The sequence below is a fragment of the Mastigoproctus giganteus genome, chromosome 3 (assembly GCF_048544385.1).
Source record: "Mastigoproctus giganteus isolate SK-2022 chromosome 3, ASM4854438v1, whole genome shotgun sequence".
In the NCBI taxonomy this organism is placed as follows: Eukaryota; Metazoa; Arthropoda; class Arachnida; order Uropygi; family Thelyphonidae; genus Mastigoproctus; species Mastigoproctus giganteus.
Window position 1 is genome coordinate 75,925,201 of NC_143577.1, and position 12,189 is coordinate 75,937,389.

Below are 12,189 nucleotides of genomic sequence, written 5' to 3' on the forward strand. Positions count from 1 at the left end.
TCAGCCCATCTGCTCAACCTTTCCAGATCCTGTTGCAGCAGCATAGTGTCAGTAGTGTCCTTGACAACCCTGCCAACCTTTGTATCGTCTGCAAAATTGGACATTAAGCTTGATATACCATCATCAATATCATTTATAAATACAGAAAACAATAATGGACCCAACACTGAGCCCTGAGGGACTCCACTAATAACATTAGTCCACGATGAGCAGTGTCCATTGATTACCACTCTCTGTCTTCTCCCCCTCAACCACCCTTTATCCATAGCAGCAATTTGCCTCCAATGTCACACTGCTCCAATTTGTGTAGCAGTCTTCCATGTGCAACAGTATCAAAAGCCTTTCTAAGATTCAAGTATATAATATCAAAGTTATTCCCTGCATCCAGTTCTTTTGTGACTGCATCATAGTATCCAATCCAGTTGGTCAGGCAAGACTTCCCCTTAACAAAACCATGCTGTGTCTGAGCTATAACTGAAGTCTTGTATAAATGATCCTGCAGTGCTTCTTTAACCAGTTCCTCCATTAATTTTCCTGGAACAGAAGTTAAGCTCACAGGTCTATAATTACTTGTGTCAGCCTTTGATCCTCCTTTGTGAATTGGGGTCACATTTGCACATTTCCAGTCTATGGATACCTCCCCTGAGTCCAAGGAAGCTCTCATAATTATGGCTAAGGGTTTGCTTACTTCCTTTGCTGCCTCCTTTAATATAACTGGATAGATCCCATCCACCCCGGGTGCCTTTCTTGTGTTTATCTTCAACAGTTTCTCCTCCACTTTACTCCCAGTTATTTCAAGATTCTGTAGCTTACTGCTAGAGTTGAATACACCTCTGGCATTCCCCTTGCTGAATAACTCCTCATGTGTGAATGTCGATGCAAAATATTCATTTAGTTTGTTAGCTACCTGAGCAGGATCATCAACAGTTGACCCATCAATATCAAGTGGACCAATCTGATTCATCCGCTTCCTTCTAGAGTTTACATAAGTAAAGAACTCTTTGCTGTTTTTCTTTGCATCCCTTGCCAAGGATTTCTCGTAATCTGCCTTCGCCTGCCTAACCTCCTTTGTAACTTGGTTGCATATCAACTTGTATCTATCATAGGCTTCTGTGTCGTGTTAATTTGCAAGTATCCCACGCATTTTTCTTCTCTGCCATATGCCTCATTAGTTCATCTGACATCCATTTTGGCCTAAACCTTGAACAATATTTCTTAGTTGGTATGTAAAACCTAGTAGCTTCCAAGATAAGTTCTTTGAATGCTTCTCATTTTGAATTTGCTGTTGGTAACATCATCAGTTGGTCCCACTGTATAGAATTTAAATACTGTCTCAGTCCATCGTAGTCGCCTTTACGGAAGCAATAACCCTTCCCTTTACCCCTAATGGTAGTTACCTCTTTGAGTAAATCCCACTCCAGCACACTGTGATCACTGCCACCTAGTGGTTCATTTATCTGCAGATTCTTAATGCATGAAGAATGCTGATAATCAAATCAAGAGTATTACTCCCTCTAGTTGCCTCCCGAACATGCTGATGTAGAAAACAATCATCCAATAAATCCACAAAAGCCCTGCTAGTGTGTGAGTAACCAGCCCCCTAATTCCAGTCAATATCTGGGAAATTAAAATCTCCCATTATAAGACTCTCTGATTTACTGGCCCACTCTATTTCCCTGTACAGTTCCTTATTATACTCATCAGAGTCATTAGGCCTATAGCACACTCCTACTCTCAATTTTGATCTCCCAATGCTTATGTCACACCAAACTGACTCAACACTGCACTGTCCAGCGATGTCGACTGGCTTCACTTCCTTGGTTTTTATGTGTTTCTTAACTAATAGCATAACCCCTCCCCCTTCCTATCCTGTCTATCCTTTCTGTAGACGTTGTACTCCCCAAATTGCAGTTCTGCATCCCTTATATCTGTGTGACACCACGTCTCTGATATCACAACAATATCTGCCTTTGATGTTTTGAGCAATACCTCAAATTCATCAAATTTATTTACTTAACTCCTAGCATTGGTGTACACGCAAGTATATCTGCACCTGTTTCTATTCTTAGCTACCCTAACACAACCCATGTGTTTACTTGTACCGCAATGGCTCCCAGCAGTCTCTGAAATACCATGCAGCTTGTTTTTCAGGCTTCTGCTCATTCTAATAGAAGCAGTGCAAGAATCTCTTTCACCTCTGCCAGTGGCTACTGTCAATCTATTGGTCTTTGTCTTCCCCCAAGCTAGCAGTTTTCCGACCCACCTAACACTGCCTCGATAGCATCAGCAAATATTCTTGCACCCTTTCTATTTAAGTGTATCCCATCCCTGTAGAAGCAATCTCTCCTGTTAACAAGTACAGTCCAGGCTGAAAAAAATTCTACCCCTTGAGCCTTGCACAATCTTTCCAGGGCCGAATTGATCGACAAGGCTCTCATCATATACTCCCTCCTATCATGTCTGGGCAGAATTGCAGACACTTTCAAATTCAACCCTAATTCTCGGCTTTTGTTCAACAGTGACCTGTACTTGTTAAGTAATTCTGCCGGTCTCCTACTCTTAATATTAGTGCCAACGTGTACAACTATATCACCTTTTGTGCCCTTAAAAGATGATATTCGCTCTACAACGTCATCAACCTTTGCCCCTGGCAAACCTTTATTTACATTGCAAGAGCCCTTGCTACTCTACTGTACACTGAAATTATGGACATCTCCGTGATACAAGGGTGAAATGAAGAGTAATGCTTTAGTTCATAAACACAGCAAATCTCAACTAGGTCCTCCTATACGGAGACCCTAGTTGTAACTTGCTGAGCTAATAGTTTCTAATTAGTATGCACAGTGTTTGTTTGTGTACAGGTTATACATTTTAAATGGAAGCACCTTTGAACACATGGTTCAAATGATATCCAGTTAGTGAGCTTATTTGTGTTGTCCACACTGAATTCCAAGAAAAAGGAACCACAATCAATTCAGTCTGGTACTTTAAGACATTGGACAAGCTAAAAAAAAATCTAAATAAGTGAAGGCTGAAAATACAGCAATGCAGCTTCAAAATGACACCTCACTGCAGCAGTGCAACATTGGCAAAATTTTGTTGTTAGAATTTGAAGTTCTGTATCCTTCCTATTGCCAAGATTTGGCCCTTAACTATTTTTTTTTTCCTTTGTTCTCAAAGGTTAAGGAACATCTCTGAGGCAAAGGATATAATTCCAATGAAAGGATGTCTGGCCTTTCAGCTGAAGGAATTTTATTTGAAGGGCATACAAAAGCTAGTTAAGTGCCAGACAAAATGCCTCAAGTTCAGTGGAGGCATATATAGAAAACTGATATGTGAAAATCAGTGATGTCCAACTTATGGCCCATGGGCCAGATCTGCTGCAAATAATTTTTATATGACCCGTGCAGAAAGTGAACTAAAACAGCATTTTAGAGAGTCATGCCACTGCATGTACAGGTATGCAAGCATCGAGCTCAACTGTATCAAACGTGTGCATGTTGTTCAGCGCAGTCATATGTACGCTAAATATAGTTATGTAAATATCTATCTTTTCATATTGTGAAATTCTACTATTTTCATATAACTTGTTCATTGCATTGAATTAAAAAAATCATCCTTAAAAATGTTCTGAAAGAGGAAAATTGATTTGGAGCATTATGTTTTTGATCAAAGGTGGACTGAAGACTATTTCTTCATTGATTACCACAAAAAAAGCGGTGTGTTTGGTGTATAAGGAGATTGTGCGAGTTTAAGAATATAATTTAAAACAACACTATGATTCCAAGTATAAATCTTATGATCAACATAGAGGAGTGTTGTTTTTTTTTTGGTAGCTGTTGGGGCATAGACTTCTGTGGCCATAATGCACCTCCCAAGGTTTTTGCAGTAATTTGATCCAAGCCCGAGGCGGGAATCGAACCCGCGACCTTTGGGTTGCCAGGCATGCACTTTACACACCCGGCTAGCCCGGTCGGCCAGGAGTGTTGTGAAGAGAAAAGTGTTCAGAGTTACAAAACAAATTAAGAAAACAACAAAACACACTGAAAATGTATATCAGTCAAGAAATTTATATACTGTAAGTGCCAGTTATCAAGTTGCATATTTGATCAACTTTGAAAGTAAACCATTCAGTGATGATGAATTTGTTAAGCATTGTTTGTTAAAAGTTGTGGCAAAATATGTACGGAGAACCGAACAATGATACAAGACATTAGATTGTCTTGACAAACAATTATGCAAAGAGCAGAAGATAATGGAAAGAATTTGTTCAAACAACTTTTGAAAAACATAAAAACAAATGAAATATTTTAGTGTGGCAATGGATGACAGTACTGATGTAAATGACGCAGACCAACTCCTTATGTTCATACCTGGAATTAATGATAATTTTGTACCAGCTGATGATTTAGCTGATCTACAGAGTATACACGGAACAACTGCAGGTGAAAATCTCTTTTAAAATTTTTGCCAATCTATTGAAAAGTTAGGAATAAAAATTAAAAACCTGGTAGGAGTCAACTGGCAGTGCAAAAAATATGATTGGTGGAAACAATGGGCTTATAGTAGATATGATAGATATCGGAGCTGAAACTCTAATTGGAATTCACTGCATTGTGTATTAAGAAGCTCTTTATGGGAGAGTATTGGATCTCCAACATGTTATCAATGTGGTTATTTCAACTGTAAATTTTATAACATCACATGGCCTTAATCACCGAATGTTTCAACAGTTTCTTTCAGAAATTGAAGCTGAATACAAAGATATAATTTTATATTGGGCAGTAAGATGACTTAGTCGTGGCAAAGTATTACATTGGTTCTTTAAACTGCTTCATGAAATTGATATTTTTATGAGAGAAAAAGGGAAAACAATAAAACAACTATCAAATATCCACAAAAAAAAAAAAAAAAAGAAAGAAAGAAAGAAAAACCGTTAAACGTTTAATGTAAAATTAAATTAAAATATATACAGATTTTGAACAATATTTTTGTAAATAATATACAATTACATACACAAGAGATAAAGAAAAATCGTTAAACATTTAATGTAAAATTAAATTAAATTATATACAGATTTTGCACAATATTTTTGTAAATAATATACATACAATTGTGCTATGCATATTATGACTTTATCTTAAGAAAAATACATACAGTAATCACTTATTTTCTTCTGCACCTTCTTCCGGCTGATAATTTTGTTTTTAACATTTGTTTGGAGTGAAGAAACCATCGAAAGTCCTTCAGTATCTTCTTCAGAGGCGAAAAACATTTTTAAACGATTGATTTGTATGAGCGCTTCTTCTATTTTCATCGGTGGTTCGTCGTTAATATGTTCTTCGACAGAATGACCTCCTTCCATTTCTTCATCCTCATGAGGAACTTCTTGAAAAATATCGATGATAATGTCGTTGATATCTAGAGCACCATCTTCTGTAGTGAGGTTTGAGTCTATATCTTTGTAGCCAGGGTCACTTGTAGCGGAAGTATCGTACATTATCAATAGATGTTGAAGCTCTTGGTGCTCCACATTGCTGTTCACAACTTCAATTTTTGCGTTTGAGAAGCCAGACTTTACAAAACAGTTCACGACAGTTTGTTTTCTAATTGCGTTTACTGAAGAGGAAATCCATTGAATCGCATCTAGGATGCTGATTTTCTTTGCAAGGTCACTCACACATGTTACATCGTTCATGTTTGCAATGAGATGTCTTAAAACACGTTTTCTGTAGTGAAGTTTAAAATTTTTTATTATCCCTTGATCCAAGGGCTGACACTCTGCAGATGTGTTTGGTAGCAGAAAAACGATTTGAATGATACAATTCAATGTGCGGGTGAGATGCAGCATTATCCATGAAAAGAATAATTATTCTGTTTTGACGAATCATGTTTTGGTTAAAGTGACTTATCCATTCGCTCATGATATCTCGTGTCATCCATGCTTTTTTTATTAGACTTCCAGTCAACATCCAAAAGATTCAAACTTTATGCCCTTGAATCAACGAGGATTTTGTGGTTTTCCTATAACAAGAGGTTGTTCAAAGTCTCCCAGCATATTTGTACACAATAGTACAGTCAATCGTTACTTAGAAATTTTTCCGCCCTGGCACTTTTCGTTTTTTAGACTCATTGCTTTTTCAGGAAGAGCTTTAAAAAACAACATTGTTTAGTCACAGTTGTAAATATCCTTAGCTTCAAAATCACAACATAAATCTTCCAATTTGACGGTCCACTCTGTTAGAACCCCAGTATCAACAGATCCACCTTCACAACTTACGGTTTTCCAATAAATTTTATGCCGAGTTTTGAACTTGTCTAGCCATCCCACAGAAGCTTTGAACTCATTTACTCCCCTTTTCCCTAATAATAGGCCCATTAATGGGAATTTTTTTAGCACGTTCGCGACAAAACCACTCATACATAACATTGTCAATTTGAAGTCCAACAGTTTTCGGGAATGATTTTTGAACCTGATCATTTCAGTGTTGCCAAAATTGTTTAAGCAGTTCATTTTTTTCCCTTTTGGATGTCGTTTACCTGCGTCTTCCCGATTTTGAATTTTGCAGCGAGATTGCGAACACTATTTTTTTGCCGATCATACACATTAATGAGTTCGACTCATTTTTAAAGTTAAATGTTTACGAGAAGACATTGTGCACTTCACATGACACTGAACAAAACTGAAAACTGAAAAGACGAAAGGCCAACCATATCCCCCCCCCCCCCCCCGCACACACCGAATTCATCAGAAGTTTTACACGTGACTTAAAATTCTTGGAAAAGGGTTTAGAACCGCGACACAAACCTTGATAAAATTCAGAGAATCGGAAATAGAAAATAAACACACAATTGAGGCAATACGTGGAAGAAACGTTCCTAGAAAAAGGGCCGTGAGCTCGCCTGCTGTCCGTTATGAGGAGATCAAATTAAGTGCTAATCTAAACAAAACAGTGCAGATTGCCTGTCCGCGTCCGTTACAGAGAATTTCCGCTAGACAGAAGCTGCAAACACATTAAAACCAATAGAGGTGAGTTGGGGAATTTGAAAATGTCCGTTGTAGAGAGGTGTCCATTAGGAGAAGTTTCACTGTATATATATTTGATAGTACATAACAGAGCTATGATGCTCAATACATTCTATGTTAGTATCAATATTTGTAGAAGAATAAGAGAAATATGATACACAGAACACCTCCGTATGATACTCCAGAAATTAAAACGAATAAAAGATTAACGCAAAATGATTACAGTAAAAAAAATCAATTGAAAACAATTAAAAAATCAAAAAACAAATAAAAAAATAATTAATTTTAAAAGTTTAAGATAAATTTTGAAAAAACGATTTTTCTTCCTGAAGCAGACAGTGCTTTTCGACCATATTTTATTTATTTTTTTTTTATATGCCGTGATTACAAGAATGGAAATTACAGAGTATATGAGCTTAAATCTTAATTAGAGAGATTTGTCCTCACGCATGCACGTAAAAGACCATGAATTGGAGTTTACATATGGACGGCAAACATTAATAGAATTATCATGTAATTTAATTCAGATGGATTCTACAATTAAGTCTCGTATAATTACATAGGACACTAAGTATTTTGGCCTTGTTAAATAAAAATGTATGGTTTTTGTTAACTGCATGAAAAGCTAATTATGACGCTGCTGAATGAGAAGCACAAGCTTTCATTGACGCGTGCTGTTTTACTCAGACATTCAGTGGAAATCGCATCAATTCTTAGTAAGACAAGTCACAATTACTGCAAGAAATGTATACCAAGTCATTTATTCATGTCATGAAAGAGGAGAGGACTGAGCTCGGTTTACGATAGATGTTTAATTGGATTTTATTCATGTCCCGAGTAAGTGAGAAATTTAGAAAATTTAATGACTTAGTACTGTATTTTCTCTTTCCAATGCACAAGTGATTGTTCAGTATAGTGTGTAATTTCCATATTACGATCTTAAATTCGGTATCTTTAAAGAATCTGTTAACCTGCTTGTGCCACTGTTCAACGTATGGGACAGAAATAAAGTATTTTTTAATGTTACTATTGTTGGTTGGTGTAGTTTTTTGTATCCTATCCTTGGCTTCTACCCTAATTCGGTTTATTGTAGCAAGGTGGTAACCCCTGTTTAAGAATCTGCTGGTTAATATCTGTATTTCTCAGTCTAATGTAGATTCTGTTGGTTGGTTTAGAGATTTATTAGGTGCATCGGCAACTATAGTCATAGTGCACCAGTAGATTCCATATGAATTGAATATTTATATATTCAATTCATATGGAATCTCAATGCCTATAAATATTCGTTGAATATTTATAGGCATTGAGAAACTGATTAAAGATAATAGACCTTTTGTAGGTGAATGGGTGATAGCTGTTATAATGTAGAAGGTAACAACAGGTGTTTGTTGGTTTACGATAGAGGTTAAATTGGATTTTATTCGCGTCCCAAGTAAGCATGAAATTTAAAAAATTTAATGACTTAGTATCCATATTTTCCCTTTCCAATGTAAAATTGAGTCTAGGATGAATATTATTAAATGAATGTAAAATTGAGTGTAGGATGAATATTATTAAACAAATGTAAAATGTCATGAATAGGGTAGGGCTACTATCAATAATAACCAGAACATCGTCAAAATACCTCCCACAGTATGTGATATGGGGTAGAAAAGGCATCAAATTTATATGCTCAATCGTTGAGAGACAGACCTTCAATATTATGCCACTTAGACTCAATCCTTTTGGTAAACCAAAAATTTGTTTGTATACTTTGTCTCGAAAGGTGATATAGTTGGCTTCAACTAAAAGTTAAATTAATGAAAAATTTCTTTAATAGGAAGCTTTGCATAATTAATTGGCATACAGTTATTATTTAGAATATCTAATGAATATATAATACCCAAAGAATATCTAATGGGTATTAAACTTTTATATTCGTATATAATGAATATCATCCAGTAAGAATAAATTATCATTATTATTAGTAGTAGTAGTCATAGGGTACAAGGAAGCCTGAGGCTTATGCTGCACCAGCCAAATCTACAGTACTTAAAATTATTAAATAATGTATCGTAGTTTTTTATCCCAAACTGTATCACCTGTCTAAAGGGTTTTGTAATACTATATACATGTCTGGCTAAGGATGAAAATGCTGAGTTTCTGTAAGAAACAATGGGCCAAATAGTGCAGGAATGCTGTTATGTTCTGGTCTTCAATTCCTTTAACTGAGACATGGTAATGTTTTATTGTACTGATTGGCCAAATTGGTAACTAGTACCGAGTCTACTTCAAGATAAGTGGAGGTATCTAATATAATCTAACTTATTTACATAATGAGTTTTATCGAGTATTTACAAATATATCTCCTTTATATTCCAGTTAATCAATTTATCATCCAGTTATCTTTATACTTATTTTCCTGAAATTCAAGTAAAGCTGAACTTTCATGTCTATTCAATTTAGAAAGTCAAGTGTCTTTTATGTTATTCACCACTTGGTTAACTTGTTGAATAAATATAAATCTTTTTGTCAAACATTATGGAGACTGAATTCAGTATCTATTACACACTGTTTTTTTAGGTAGCTTGTAAGGTGGTAAAATTATAATTTAATTCTTTGGATAATAGTGAAATTTGGACCTGTGATAGTATATATGAGGAAAGATTTGTAACCTCTTGTATATGAGTTCTTTGCCAACCCCCCATTGTGTACAATGTGCTAATACATAATCGGAATGCTTCAACGAGTGCTCGAACACCCTCTTGCCTAACGTGCAACGTACTGACATATCAACAGGTTACAAATCTTTCCTTGTATACGCTATTGCAAGACCAAATTTCAGTTTTATCCAACGAATTAAATTATAATTTACCACCTCGCAAGCTAGCTAAAAAACAATTTGTAATAGATATTGAATTTGGTCTTCGAAATTTTCCACAAAAAGATTTATTTATTCAACAAGTTAACCAAGTGGTGAATAATATAAAAGACAAGTGACTTCCTAAATTGAATAGACATGAAAGTTCAGATTTATGTGAACTTCAGGAAAATAAAGACATTATTATTCAAAGAGCAGATAAATGAGATACAGTTGTAATACCGATAAAACTGATTATATAAATAAGTTACATCCAATTATATCAGATACCTCCACTTATCTTGAAGCAGACCCGGTATTATTTACTAATCTGGTCAATCAGTACAACAAAATATTAACCAATAATCAAAAAAATGACTACATTACTACATCTCAGTTAAAGGCATTGAAGGCCAGAATAAACAATATTCTTGCACTTTTTGGTCAGGTAGAACTGCATAAGACAGGATTTCCTATTCGGCCCATTGTTTCTTACAGAAACTCAGCATTTTCATCCTTAGCCACACCCGTATATAGTATTAAAAAATCATTTAGATAAGCGATACAATTTGGGATAAAAAACTACAATGCATTATTTAATAACCTTACGGCATGTAGACTTGGTGATAATGATAAGTTATTCTCACTGAATGTTACTTTGTTATATACAAATGTTATTGTTATTTGGTTTTTTTTAGGAGCATTAGCAACTAAGGCCATATTGCTCCGGGATATGGTGGTGGTCATTCCCTGACCTTTCCGCATCCTCCGTATTTGGTGGTGACGGGCTCGAACCCCAGTCTAATCAAGAAGCGTCTGCTACGCACTGCTGTTCCTTGCCACTTGGCTACGGAGGCGCCTATACATACAAATGTAAACATTGAATACACATTAGATATTCTTTGGGATATGCTAAATAATAACTCTAAACTGATGTATACCGACTAATTATACAAAGCTTCCTATTAAAGAAATTTTTTACTTTATTTAAACTTTCAGTTGAAGCCAACAATATCACCTTTCGAGAAAGTATACAAACAAATTTTTGTTTCGCCAATGGGACTGAGTCTAAGCAGCTTAATATCAGAGGTCTATCTCTCAATGATTGAGAGATAGATCCATCTCTCAACAACTGAGGGATAAGACTTCCGATATTAAGCCGTATACATTTGATGCCTTTTATACCTCATATCACTTACTATGGGGGGGGGGAGTATTTAGACAATGTTCTAGTTATTACTCATAGTAGCATTATTCAAGACATTTTACATTCATTTAATAATAATATTTATCCTAGATTCAATTTTACATTGGAAATGGAAAATACGGATACTAAGTCATTAAATTTTCTAAATGCCATGCTTACTCGGGACACAAATAAAATCCAATTTAACATCTATCGTAAACCAAAAAACACCTGTATGCTTCTACATTATAACAGTTATCACCCATTCACCTACAAAAGGTGTATTATCTTTAATCAGTTTCTCAATGCCTATTCAACAACGGAATCTGCTTTGGACTCAGAAATACAGATATTAACCAACAGATTCTTAAACAGGGGTTACCCCCTTACTATAATAAACCAAATTATGGTACAAGCTAAGGATAGGATACAAAAAACTACACCAACCAAGAATAGCAACATCAAAAAATACTTCATACATTGAACAGGGGCACAAGCAGCTCAACAGATTCTTTAAAGATGCCAAATTTAAGGTTGTGGCCAGACAATACAGAAATTACACGCTAAACTGAACAATCAATTTCACATTGGAAAGGGAAAATACGATACTAAGTCATTAAATTTTCTAAATTTCATGCTTACTCGGGACGCAAATAAAATCTAATTTAACATCTATCGTAAACTTAGCTCAGTAAACTAAGCTCAATCCTTTCCTCTTTCATGACACAAATAAATGACTTGGTACACAATATTTCTTGCAGTAATTGCAACTCGTCTTACCAAGGATCACCGCTATTTCCGCTGAATGTCCGAGTAAAACAGCACGCATCCATGGAAGTTTGTGTTTCTCATTCAGCAGCATCATAATTAGCCTTTCATGTCATTAACGAAAGCCATACATTCTTATTTAACAAGGCCAAAATACTTAGTGTCCTACGTAATTATACAAGACCATCGCAAAAACCATCGAAATTAAATTACATGAGCATTCTATGAATATTCGCTGTCCATATCTAAACTCCAATTTGGAGGTCTTTTACACACATGCACAAAGACAAATAATCGCGGCCTTTTAAGCGCATGCATGAGGACAAATAATCTTTCTATTTAAGATTCAAGCTCACATACTCCATAATT

The 12,189-nt window shown here is 35.5% G+C and overlaps 1 protein-coding gene across 1 annotated transcript in view; it reads right to left on the reverse strand.

Moving 5' to 3' along the window:
- The window catches only part of eIF2Bbeta (eukaryotic translation initiation factor 2B subunit beta), a 199,645-nt gene that overhangs the window by 152,555 nt on the left and 34,901 nt on the right, over window positions 1-12,189 (reverse strand). The gene's annotated exons all lie outside the window — the stretch shown is intronic.